Raw genomic sequence first — 13,008 nt, forward strand, 5'->3', positions numbered from 1 at the left:
GTTAGGGTTCCTATGGGTAAGGAATGTGGAGCTAGGGTTAGGGTTCCTATGGGTAGGGGACTTGGAGCTAGGGTTAGGATTGCTATTGGTAGGGAACCTTGAGCTAGGGTTAGGGTTCCTGTGGGTAGGGGACTTGTAGCCAGGATTAGGGTTCCTATGGGTAGGGGACTTGGAGCTAGGGTTAGGGTTCCTATGGGTAGGTCTTCCTGCCCTAGGGTTAGGGCTCCTATGGGTAGGGAACGTGGAGCTAGGTTTAGGGTTCCTATGGGTACTGGACTGGGAGCTAGGTTTAGGGTTCCTATGGGTAGGACTTCGCGCCATAGGGTTACTGTTCCTATGGTTAGGGAATGTGGAGCTAGGGTTAGGGTTCCTATGGGTAGGGAACATGGAGCTAGGGTTAGGGTTCCTATGGGTAGGGAACATGGAGCTAGGGTTGGGGTACCTATGGGTAGGTCTTCCCGCCCTAGGGTTAGGGTTCCTATGGGTAGGGAACGTGGAGCTAGGGTTAGGGTTCCTATGGGTAGGGAACGTGGAGCTAGGGTTGGGGTACCTATGGGTAGGTCTTCCCGCCGTAGGATTAGGGTTCCTATGGGTAGAGAATGTGGAGCTAGGGTTAGGGTACCTATGGGTAGGTCTTCCCGCCGTAGGGTTAGGGTTGCTATGGGTAGGGAACGTGGAGCTAGGGTTAGGGTTCCTATGGCTAGGGGACCTGCAGCTAGGTTTAGGGTTCCTATGGGTAAGGGACTTGGAGCTAGGTTTAGGGTTCCTATGGGTAGGTCTTCCTGCCCTAGGGTTAGGGTTCCTATGGTTGGCGATGTGGAGCTAGGGCTAGGGTTCCTATGGGTAGGGGACTTGGAGCTAGGGTTAGGGTTCCTATGGGTACGTTTTCCCGTCGTAGGGTTAGGGTTTCTATGGGTAGGGGACTTGGAGCCAGGGTTAGGGTTCCTGTGGTTAGGGAACGTGGAGCTAGGGTTAGGGTAGCTATGGGTAGGTCTTGCAGCCCTAGGGTTAGGGTTTCTATGGGTAGGGAACATGGAGCTAGGGTTACGGTTCCCATGGGTAGGTCTTCCCGCCATAGGGTTAGGGTTCCTATGGGTAGGGAACCTGGAGCTAGGGTTAGGGTTCTTATCGGTAGGGGACTTGGAGCTAGCGTTAGGGTTCCTATTGGTAGGGGACTTGGAGCTAGCGTTAGGGTTCCTATGGGTAGGTTTTCCCGTCGTAGGGTTAGGGTTTCTATGGGTAGGGGACTTGGAGCTACGGTTAGGGTTCCTATGGGTAGGGGACTTTGAGCTGGGTTAGGGTTCCTGTGGTTAGGGAACGTGGATCTATGGTTAGGGTACCGATGGGTAGGTCTTCCCGCCCTAGGGTTAGGGTTTCTATGGGTAGGGAACGCGGAGCGAGGGTTAGGGTTCCTATGGGTGGGGGACTTGGAGCTAGGGTTAGGGTTCCTATGGGTAGGTCTTCCAGCCCTAGGGTTAGGGCTCCTATGGGTAGGGAACGTGGAGCTAGGGTTAGGGTTCCTATGGGTAGGGGACTTGGAGCTACGGTTATGGTTCCCATGGGTAGGGGACTTGGAGCCAGGGTTAGGGTTCCTGTGGTTAGGGAATGTGGAGCTAAGGTTAGGGTACCTATGGGTAGGTGTTCCCGCCGTAGTGTTAGCGGCCCTATGGGTAGGGAACGTGGAGCGAGGGTTAGGGTTCCTATGGATAGGGGACTTGGAGCTGGGTTAGGGTTCGTATGGGTAGGGAACATTGAGCTAGGGTTAGGGTACCCATGGGTAGGTGTTCCCGCCATACGGTTGGGGTTTCTATGGGTAGGGGACTTAGAGCTAGGGTTAGGGTTCCTATGGGTAGGTCTTCCTGCCCTAGGGTTAGGGTTCCTATGGGTAGGGAACGTGGAGCTAGGGTTAGGGTTCCTTTGGGTAGGGGACTTGGAGCTAGGTTTAGGGTTCCTATAGGTAGGGGACTTGGAGCTAGGGTTAGGGTTCCTATTGGTAGGCCTTCCCATCCCAGGGTTTGGGTTCATATGGGTAAAGAACTTGGAGCGAGTGTTAGGGTTCCTATGGGTAGGGGACTTGGAGCTGGGTTAGGGTTCCTATGGGTAGGGAACTTGGAGCGAGGGTTAGGGTTGGTATGGGTAGGGAACATTGAGCTAGGTTTAGGGTTCCTATGGGCAGGTCTTCCCACTGTAGCGTTAGGGATCCTATGGGTAGGCAGCATGGCGCTAGGGTTGGGGTACCTATGGGTAGGTCTTCCCGCCCTAGGGTTAGGGTTCCTATAGGTACGGAACGTAGAGCTAGTGTTAGGGTTCCTATGGGTAGGGGACTTGGAGTTATGGTTAGGATTGCTATGGGTAGGAAACCTTGAGCTAGGGTTAGGGTTCCTATGGCTAGGGGACCTGAAGCTAGGTTTAGGGTTCCTTTGGGTAATGGACTTGGAGCTAGGGTTAGGGTTCCTATGGGTAGGTTTTCCCACCATAGGGTTAGGGTTCCTATGGGTAGGGGACTTGGAGCCAGGGTTAGGGTTCCTATGGGTAGGGGACTTGGAGCTAGGGTTAGGGTTCCTATGGGTAGGGAACGTGGAGCTAGGGTTAGGGTTCCTATGGGTAGGGAATGTGCAGCTAGAGTTAGGGTACCTATGGGTAGGGGACTTGGAGCTAGGGTTAGGGTACCTATGGGTAGGTCTTCCCGCCCTAGGGTTAGGGTTCCTATGGGTAGGGAACGTGGAGCTAGGGTTAGGGTTCCTATGGGTAGGGGACTTGGAGCTAGGGTTAGGGTTCCTATGGGTAGGGGACTTGGAGCTAGGGTTAGGGTTCCTATGGGTTGGTCTTTCCCCCATGGGGTTAGGTTTGCTATGGGTAGGGCACTGGGAGCTAGGATTAGGGTTCCTATGGGTAGGTCTTCCCGTCATAGGGTTAGGGTTCCTATGGGTAGGGGACTTGGAGCTAGGGTTAGGGTTCCTATGGGTAGGTCTTCCCGCCCTAGGGTTAGGGCTCCTATGGGTAGGGAACGTGGAGCTAGGGTTAGGGTTCCTATGGCTAGGCGATGTGGAGCTAGGGTTAGGGTTCCTATGGGTAGGGGACTTGGAGCTAGGGTTAGGGTTCCTATGGGTAGGTTTTCCCGTCGTAGGGTTAGGGTTTCTATGGGTAGGAGACTTGGAGCTAGGGTTTCGGTTCCTATGGGTAGGGGACTTGGAGCTAGGGTTAGGGTTCCTATGGGTAGGGGACTTGGAGCTAGGGTTAGGGTTCCTATGGATAGGTCTTCCCGCCATAGGGTTAGGATTCCTTTGGGTAGGGAACCTGGAGCTAGGATTAGGGTTCCTGTGGGTAGGTTAGGTTAGGGTTCCTATGGGGAGGGGACTGGGAGCTAGGGTTAAGGTTCCTATGGGGGTTTCTATTGGCAGGGGACTTGGAGCTAGGTTTAGGGTTCCTGTGGTTAGGGAACATGGAGCTAAGGTTAGGGTACCTATGGGTAGGGAACGTGGAGCTAGGGTTAGGGTTCCTATGGCTAGGCGATGTGGAGCTAGGGTTAGGGTTTCTATGGGATGGGGACTTGGAGCTAGGGTTAGGGTTCCTATTGGTGGGGGACCTGGAGGTAGGGTTAGGGAACCAATGCGTAGGTCTTCCCGCCGCAGGGTTAGGGTTCCTATGGGTAGGGAAGGTGGTGCAAGGATTATGGTACCTATGGGTAGGTCTTCCCGCCCTAGGGTTAGGGTTCCTATGGGTAGGTGTTTCCGCCATAGTGTTAGCGGTCCTATGGGTAGGGAACATGGAGCGAGGGTTAGGGTTCCTATGGGTAGGGAACGTGGAGCTACGGTTGGGGTACCTATGGGTAGGTCTTCGAGCCCTAGGGTTAGGGTTCCTTTGGGTAGGGAAAGTGGAGCTAGGGTTAGGGTTCCTATGGGTACTGGACTTGGAGCTACGTTTAGGGTTCCTATGGGTAGGACTTCCCTCCATAGGGTTACGGTTCCTATGGTTAGGGAACGTGGAGCTAGGGTTAGGGTTCCTATGGTTAGGGAATGTAGAGCTAGGGTTATGTTTCCTATGGGTAGAGACGTGGAGCTAGGGTTAGGGAACCTATGGATAGGTCTTTCCACCCTAGGGTTAGGGTTCCTATGGGTAGGGGACGTGGAGCTAGGGTTAGGGTTCCTATGGGTAGCGGACTTGGAGCTAGGGTTAGGGTTCCTATGGGTAGGGGACGTGGAGCTAGGGTTAGGGTTCCTATGGGTAGCGGACTTGGAGCTAGGGTTAGGGTTCCTATGGGTAGGTCTTCGAGCCCTAGGGTTAGGGTTCCTATGGGTAAGGGACGTGGATCTAGGGTTAGGGTTCCTATGGGTAGGTCTTCCCGCCGTAGGGTTAGGATTGCTATGGGTAGGGAACGTGGAGCTAGGGTTAGGGTTCCTATGGGTAAGAGACTTGGAGCTAGGTTTAGGGTTCCTATGGGTAGGTCTTCTCGCCCTAGGGTTAGGGTTCCTATGGCTAGGCGATGTGGAGCTAGGGTTAGGGTTCCTATGGGTAGGGGACTTGGAGCTAGTGTTAGGGTTCCTATGGGTAGGTTTTTCCGCCATAGGGTTAGGGTTCCTATGGGTAGGGGACTTGGAGCTACGGTTAGGGTTCCTATGGGTAGGGGACTTGGAGCCAGGGTTAGGGTTCCTGTGGTTAGGGAATGTGGAGCTAGGGTTAGGGTACCTATGGGTAGGTCTTGCAGCCCTAGGGTTAGGGTTTCTATGGGTAGGGAACGTTGAGCGAGTGTTAGGGTTCCTATGGGTAGGGGACTTGGAGCTAGGGTTAGGGTTCCTATGGGTAGGTCTTCCTGCCCTAGGTTTAGGGTTCCTATGGATAGGGAACGTGGAGCTAGGGTTAGGGTTCCTATGGGTAGGGAACGTGGAGCTAGGGTTAGGGTTCCTATGGGTAGGGGACTTGGAGCTAGGGTTAGGGTTCCCATGGGTAGGTCTTCCCGCCATAGGGTTAGGGTTCCTATGGGTAGGGAACCTGGAGCTAGGGTTAGGGTTCTTATCGGTAGGGGACTTGGAGCTAGGGTTAGGGAACCTATGGGTAGGGAACGTGGATCTAGTGTTAGGGTTCCTATGGGTAGGGGACTTGGAGCTAGGGTTAGGATTGCTATGTGTAGGGAACCTTGAGCTAGGGTTAGGGTTCCTATGGGTAGGGGATGTGGAGCTAGGGTTAGGGTTCCTATGGGTAGGGGACATGGAGCTAGGGTTAGGGTTCCTATGGGTAGGTCTTCGAGCCCTAGGGTTAGGGTTCCTATGGATAGGGAATGTGGAGCTAGGGTTAGGGTTCCTATGGGTACTGGACTGGGAGCTAGGTTTAGGGTTCCTATGGGTAGGACTTCGCGCCATAGGGTTACTGTTCCTATGGGTAGGAGACTTGGAGCTAGGGTTTCGGTTCCTATGGGTAGGAGACTTGGAGCTAGGGTTTCGGTTCCTATGGGTAGGAGACTTGGAGCTAGGGTTTGGGTTCCTATGGGTAGGTTTTCCCGCCCTAGGGTTAGGGTTCCTATGGGTAGGGAACGTGGAGCTAGGGTTAGGGTTCCTATGGGTAGGGGACTTGGAGCTAGGGTCAGGGTTCCTATGGGTAGGTCGTGGAGCTAGGGTTAGGGTTCCTATGGGTAGGGGACTTGGAGCTAGGGTTAGGGTTCACATGGGTAGGTCTTCCCGCCATAGGGTTAGGGTTTCTGTGGGTAGGGGACTTAGAGCTAGGGTTAGGGTTACTATGGGTAGGTTTTCCCGTCGTAGGGTTAGGGTTTCTATGGGTAGGAGACTTGGAGCTAGGGTTTCGGTTCCTATGGGTAGGGGACTTGGAGCTAGTGTTAGGGTTCCTACGGGTAGGGAACGTGGAGGTAGGGTTAGGGTTCCTATGGGTAGGGAACGTGGATCTAGTGTTAGGGTTCCTATGGGTAGGGGACTTGGAGCTAGGGTTAGGATTGCTATGTGTAGGGAACCTTGAGCTAGGGTTAGGGTTCCTATGGGTAGGGGACTTGGAGCTAGGGTCAGGGTACCTATGGGTAGGTCTTGCAGCCCTAGGGTTAGGGTTTCTATGGGTAGGGAACGTGGAGCTAGGGTTAGGGTTCCTATGGGTACTTTTTCCCGCCATAGGGTTAGGGTTCCTATGGGTAGGGGACTTGGAGCTACGGTTAGGGTTCCTATGGGTAGGGGACTTGGAGCCAGGGTTAGGGTTCCTGTGGTTAAGGAACGTGGAGCTAGGGTTAGGGTACCTATGGGGAGGTCTTGCAGCCCTAGGGTTAGGGTTCCTATGGGTAGGGAACCTGGAACTAGGGTTAGGGTTCTTATCAGTAGGGGACTTGGAGCTAGGTTTAGGGTTCCTATAGGTAGGGGACTTGGAGCTAGGTTAGGTTTCCTATTGGTAGGCCTTCCTATCCCAGGGTTTGGGTTCATATGGGTAAAGAATTTCGAGCTAGGGTTAGGGTTCCTATGGGTAGGTCTTCCCGCCCTAGGGTTAGGGTTCCTATGGGTAGGGAACGTGGAGCTAGGGTTAGGGTTCCTATGGCTAGGTGATGTGGAGCTAGCATTAGGGTTACTATGGGTAGGGGACTTGGAGCTAGCGTTAGGGTTCCTATGGGTAGGGGACTTGGAGCTACGGTTAGGGTTCCTATGGGTAGGGGACTTGGAGCTACGGTTAGGGTTCCCATGGGTAGGGGACTTGGAGCCAGGGTTAGGGTTCCTGTGGTTAGGGAACGTGGAGCTAAGGTTAGGGTACCTATGGGTAGGTCTTCCCGCCCTAGGGTTAGGTTTCCTATGGGTAGGGAACGTGGAGCTAGGGTTAGGGTTCCTATGGCTAGGCGATGTGGAGCTAGGGTTAGGGTTCCTATGGGTAGGGGACTTGGAGCTAGGGTTACAGTTCCTATGGGTAGGGGACTTGGAGCTAGGGTTAGGATTCCTTTGGGTAGGAACGTGGAGCTACGGTTAGGGTACCTATGGGTATGTCTTCCCTCGCTTGTGTTAGGGTTTCTATGGGTAGGGAACGTGGAGCGAGGGTGAGGGTTCCTATGGGTAGGTCTTCCCGCCTTAGGGTTAGGGTTGCTATGGGTAGGGGACTGGGAGCTAAGGTTAGGTTTCATATGGGTAGCGGACTTGGAGCTAGGGTTAAGGTTCCTATGGGTAGGGGACTTGGAGTTAGGGTTAGGGTTTCTATGGGTAGGTATTTCCGCCGTAGGGTTAGGGTTCCTATGGGTAGGGGACCTGGAGCTAGGGTTAAGGTTTATGGTTAGGGTTTCTATGGGTAGGTATTTCCACCGTAGGGTTAGGGTTCCTATGGGTAGGGAATGTGCAGCTAGAGTTAGGGTTCCTATGGGTAGGGGACTTGGAGCTAGGGTTAGGGTACCTATAGGTAGGTGTTCCCGCCGTAGTGTTAGCGGTACTATGGGTAGGGGACTTGGAGCCAGGGTTAGGGTTTCTATGGCTAGGCGATGTGGAGCTAGGGTTAGGGTTCCTATGGGTAGGGAACGTGGAGCTAGGGTTGGGGTACCTATGGGTAGGTCTTCGAGCCCTAGGGTTAGGGTTCCTATGGGTAGGGAACGCGGAGCTAGGGTTAGGGTTTCTATGGGATGGGGACTTGGAGCTAGGGTTAGGGTTCCTATTGGTGGGGGACCTGGAGGTAGGGTTAGGGAACCTATTAGTAGGTCTTCCCGCCGTAGGGTTAGGGTTCCTATGGGTAGGGAAGGTGGAGCTGGGTTAGGATTGCTATGGGTAGGGAACCTTGAGCTAGGGTTAGGGTTCCTATGGGTAGGGGACTTGGAGCTAGGGTCAGGGTTCCTATGGGTAGGGGACTTGGAGCTAGGGTTAGGATTGCTATGGGTAGGGAACCTTGAGCTAGGGTTAGGGTTCCTATGGGTAGGGGACTTGGAGCTAGGGTCAGGGTTCCTATGGGTAGGTCTTTCCGCCGTAGGGTTAGGGTTCCTATGGGTAGAGAACGTGGAGCTAGGGTTAGGGTACCTATGGGTAGGTCTTCCCGCCGTAGGGTTAGGGTTGCTATGGGTAGGGAACATGGAGCTAGGGTTAGGGTTCCTATGGCTAGGGGACCTGCAGCTAGGTTTAGAGTGAGCTGGAGCCAGTTCACACGGGTTCGCGCGAACCCGTTGTTAAATTTAGAAGCGGTTTTAGAACCGCTTGTTAACTAGCTTCCTAGCGAGGGACGCTCTGATGGGCTCTGCCTGGGAAGCGTGTGATTCCTCCTCCTGGCCGCCGGGTGGCGCTGCGCTGCGAGATCCATGTGAGCTGTCTCCTGGCCCTGTTGCTGCTCCTGCTCTTTGGACCTCTGGCCCTGGGACGCCTGCTGCTGCCTGGTGAGTCCCTGGCTGCGTCCTGCTGCTCCCAGCCCCCCCCCTTGTGAGTATCTGCTCCCCTCCCCCGCCTTCCCTGCCACAGCCACCCCCTGCCCACAGCTACCCCCAGCCACCCCCAGCCAGCCCCTGCCCGCAGCCGCCCCTGCCCCACCCCTGCCCGCAGCCACCCCTGCCAGCCACCCCCCCAGCCACCCCTGCCCGCAGCCGCCCCTGCCCGCAGCCACCTGCAGCCACCCCTGCCCACAGCCAGCCCCTGCCCACGGCCGCCCCTGCCCCACCCCTGCCCACAGCCACCCGCAGCCAGCCCCTGCCCACAGCCGCCCCTGCCCCACCCCTGCCCACAGCCACCCCAGCCAGCCCCTGCCCCAGCCAGCCCCTGCAGCCGCCTCTGCCCACAGCTGCCCTCTGCCCCAGCCAGCCCCTGCCCCCAGCCACCCGCAGCCAGCCCCTGCCCACAGCTGCCCTCTGCCTCACCCCTGCCCACAGCCGCCTCTGCCCCTCACCCCTGCCCACAGCCACCCGCAGCCACCCGCAGCCAGCCCCTTCCCCAGCCGCCCCTGCCCGTAGCCAGCCCCTGCCCCCAGCCGCCTCTGCCCGCAGCCAGCCCCTGCCCCGAGCCACCCCAGCCGCCTCTGCCCGCAGCCAGCCCCTGCCCGCAGCCACCCCCAGCCAGCCCCTGCCCCCACCCGCCCGCTTCCCCACCCCCCGCCCACAGCCACCCCCAGCCAGCCCCTGCCTGCAGCCAGCCCTCTGCCCCACCCCTGCCCCCAGCCACCCCAGCCAGCCCCTGCCCGCAGCCAGCCCCTGCCCACAGCGCCCACCCCACCCCTGCCCACAGCCACCCGCAGCCGCCCCCTGCCCACAGCCGCCCTCTGCCCCCAGCCACCCCCTGCCCACAGCCACCCACAGCCAGCCTCTGCCCACAGCCAGCCTCTGCCTGCACCCCCTGCCCGCAGCCACCCCCTGCCCGCAGCCCGCCCGTCTGCATCACCTGCCCACAGCCAGCCCGTGTCACTCCCTGCCTCCAGCTAGCCCTGCCCCACGCCCCTATCTGCAGCCAGCCCCACATGCACTGGTGCCCTGCAGTTCCCAGGGCAGTAACCCTGCACACCTGCTTCAGGGGAATTGGTTGAATTGGCCTAAAGCCAGCCCTGCTGGACAGCTCATAATTCTGCGAGCCCTATGGCCTGGGCCTGAGCCAGCCTGTGACACACACTGGACCTACCTTCTGTCATCACTGCCTGTGGGACGCTGGAGACTTCACGTCCGCAGGGACCCCCTACTCAGCCGCATTGAACGCACCGGCGCGTGGATTTGCCCTTCCAGTGGAGCATGTCCTTCAAGGCTGCCCCGGGGTCAGGTTGCTGCGGGAGCCAGCTGCCGCCCTCGCCGCGGAACGCGGGCTGGTGCCAGCGAGTGCGCACGCTTGGCCGCTTCTGGGGGCGGTGGGAAGTGACTGCCCGGGGAGGAGAAGATCTCAAACCTCCCGAGCGCCGCCTCGAGGAACTCCCCTGCCCAGGCGAACTCCCGGTGTTTACAGATGAGTTCAGCCGGGTCAAGCCCTGGTCAGCCCTGCAACCTGTGCGGGGCAGCGGCTGGACTCGATGAGGTGTTAAATGTTTTCATCTCGGTCACTGGGTAGAAAAACCCACCTGTACCCCAAGGGACCCGGGCTAGCGACCCAGGGGGAACCAGGGCGCAAGGGCCCTCCCCCTTGGCCGGCTCTTAGAGACCCCCCCCCGCTCCCCGGCACAGGAACTATGGGGCTGGGGCTCCCGCATGTCCGCCCAAAGGGGCAGCCCCTGCGCTGGGAGGGGGCGCTCCCCGAGCCCCCCCAGGCCAGGCAGCAGAGCCAAGCCGAGCCCTGCCCCCGGAGCACCCCGCCTCCCACGTCTCCTCTGCCCCGGGACAGGCGCCCTACTGGGGAGGGGGCCCGTCCCTCGGCCCCGACCTTAGGAGGGAAATTCCGGTCGCGCCCCGTGGCGAGGGTGTGGGGGCGGACAATGGCACTTGCTGTACCCAGGCAATGCCAAAAAGCACCAAGGGGAAACTGGGGCAACGGGGGGGGACGACAAGTTACGCGGATCGCTTTTATGACGTAGAAACGTCAGCCGGAATTTCAGCCACAGACGCGATGCCGGGGGTCTCGCTAAATGGATGTAGACAGACCCTCGCGGGGGGGCGTGTTATTTTAATGGCATTAGAGTAACGGCATCGTTACCACGTGTTCGGGGCTTTTCCTGTAGCCAGGAGGGCAGGGCTGCTGTTGAACTACGATTCAGTTGGAATAAGGGGGGGCGGGGTCTTTAATTTAATATTACACCCCCGCCCCGCCCCCTGCACCAGCCGTCCGGTCTTCCCCGAGCCCCGCGGATGTTTCTGGGCGGATGTTTCACCCGCGCAGCGCTGCGGCGCGGCTCGGGGGATGTCTCCTTGGGCAGGCGCAGAGCTGAGGACCCGGGGCTGGATTCTGCGGTCCCAAGTCGGATTCTGCTCTGCCCGACGGAGGGCTGAAGGCTCGGCCCATCCCGCTCTTCCTGGCTGGGATGCTCCCTCTTCTCCGGGACCCGACAGTGCCTCGACTCTGCTTTTATTCCCCTACAGCCCATTGCACGCTCGCTTTACTGCGTCTTCCCCCACCCCACCCCACCCCTTCTGCTGCACAGCGGCTCCTTCCTCCGCTGCCCCCCGCCCCTCCGATGGTCCTGGATTTCTGACAGTCCCGTGATGGGGGGCAGCCAACCAGGCTCCCTTCTCCGCCCCTTTTCGGGGCGGCCCTGGCTGTCTTTCTCCGCCTCCCCCCTAAGGGACCGTAGCTGATTTCTACATCCAAAGCTAAAACTGAACGTCAAGCTAACCACATGTGAGGGCTTTGAAAAAAGCAGCTTAAATGCCATTGATTCACTCTGACAACTAGATGGGAGCCTGAGACCGTGAGACCAGTAAAGATCCCAAGAAGAGCCTTTGGGGGGCTTGAATCGGTATTAGAGTGCACACTGCTGTTAATGTAAAGGGGTTAGCAGGGCCTCGCTGTGCCTGGAAAATGGAGACGAATTTGCTTTAGAATAGCTGTGATCAGTGTTTTTTTGTTTTTAAATGAGGAATATGTTTAAATACGTGTTGACTCTGTTCTGGGACTTTTCAGACTGAAGTAACACACACCCTTCTTGAAGGTGATGACAAATGGCCATGCAGATCCTGCTTTTCCAGTTTCTGTGTGGAGGCAACAAGAGCATAGGGGTGAAATCCTGGCCCTTTTGAAACCAGTGGCAAAACTCCCAGTGACTTCAATAAAGCCAGGATTTCACCCAGACATGCCAGATGTATACAAAGATATTTGCAAGATATCCTAAAACATCATGCAGACAGGCTGCTTATCATTCATGCTTTCACTGGGAACATGAGCAGGGAGTTATACTGCAATGTTTGAGTCCATTCTCCAGGGAGAGAATTGCTATGACAAGCAAACGTGTCCTTATTGCTCATCAACAGGTTTATGAAAATAGGGACTGGAGTCAGATTTGCCAGGTGTGACTTTGCCTAGAGTGTGATCTAGACACACAGGGCAAAATCACATATATGCATATCTCCCCTCCCAACTCCTCCAGGATAATCTGGAACCAGTTGACCTATATGGATATACACACTAAATCTAACTGATTCAGTAGTATCTTTGACCATCTTCACTGTCAGTGTCTACAAATACACAGTCTAGGCAAAGTCCTATCAAATGGAATCCTAGTTCCCCTTAGACACACTCCTGTGTACTCCCCCCAGAGTAAATTTGACTACTTTCATGTTACTTTCAAAGGGATAGTCCTTCCTGCCCCCCTGAAGTCAATTGGAAAAATTCCATTCATTTCAGTGGGGGCAAGATCCAGCCCCAAGATTACCCCAGTTATTTAATTTGGAAATCGTGTCTCTCCCCCCCCCATGTCCTGTGTAAGTATATCTACATAGAGTTAACTTTCATTATAGATTGTTATGAAACCTGTAGTGTGGCATATGTGCTTCCAGAAGAACCCATGTATAATTTCCATGGAGCTCCTGGAGGAAGTCCTGGCCCCATTGAAGTCAATAGGAGATATCCCTAGCTCATAGAACTGGAAGGGACCTTGAAAGCTCATCGAGTCCAGCCCCCTCCCTTCACTAGCAGGAACAAGTACTGATTTTGCCTCAGATCCCTAAGTGGCCTCCTCAAGGATTGAATTTACAACCCTAGGTTTAGCGAACCACTGCTCAAACCACTGAGCTATCCCTCCCCTCTGATTCCAGTGAGGCCAGGATTACACCTATAACCGCTTGTAGAAGCGCATTTGGTCTACATTCTGCGCCATTCATAGAATCTAGTGCGTTCAATCTGGAAAAGTATTGAGGTCTCCCCACTCTCCCCCAATAAAGGCACCTATCATACTCACGCATAATACACGCATGCGACCTCTCCTTTTGCCAAAACTGTGTAATCATCCCTAGGCACCACAACCCACAGCTCTGTGAGATCCATATGAATACCCCCTCCCTAGAGGGTTTTTACATCCTTCGGTGACTCGTGCACCGACGGGGAGTTCACACTGCAGCACGTTCATAGCAAGACAAACGCTTGTGCTGACTTTGGTATCCTCCGAGGGAGGGTTGGGACAACGTTACTTCAGGGCAGTGGCGTTTCAGGATTGCACCCGATGCTTCCT

The 13,008-nt window shown here is 56.3% G+C and overlaps 2 long non-coding RNA genes across 5 annotated transcripts in view; one reads left to right on the plus strand and one right to left on the minus strand.

The window, feature by feature from the left end:
* Positions 1-10,330, minus strand: part of LOC120407587 — a 62,726-nt gene extending 52,396 nt beyond the window's left edge. Inside the window, exon 1 of the long non-coding RNA XR_005600121.1 lies at positions 9,546-10,330. This is a non-coding gene — a long non-coding RNA (uncharacterized LOC120407587). The remainder of the gene's footprint in view (positions 1-9,545) is intronic.
* Positions 1-13,008, plus strand: part of LOC120407588 — a 204,630-nt gene that overhangs the window by 35,776 nt on the left and 155,846 nt on the right. The window lies entirely within an intron of this gene.

This window comes from Mauremys reevesii, linkage group 6 (genome assembly GCF_016161935.1).
Source record: "Mauremys reevesii isolate NIE-2019 linkage group 6, ASM1616193v1, whole genome shotgun sequence".
Lineage (NCBI taxonomy): Eukaryota > Metazoa > Chordata > Testudines > Geoemydidae > Mauremys > Mauremys reevesii.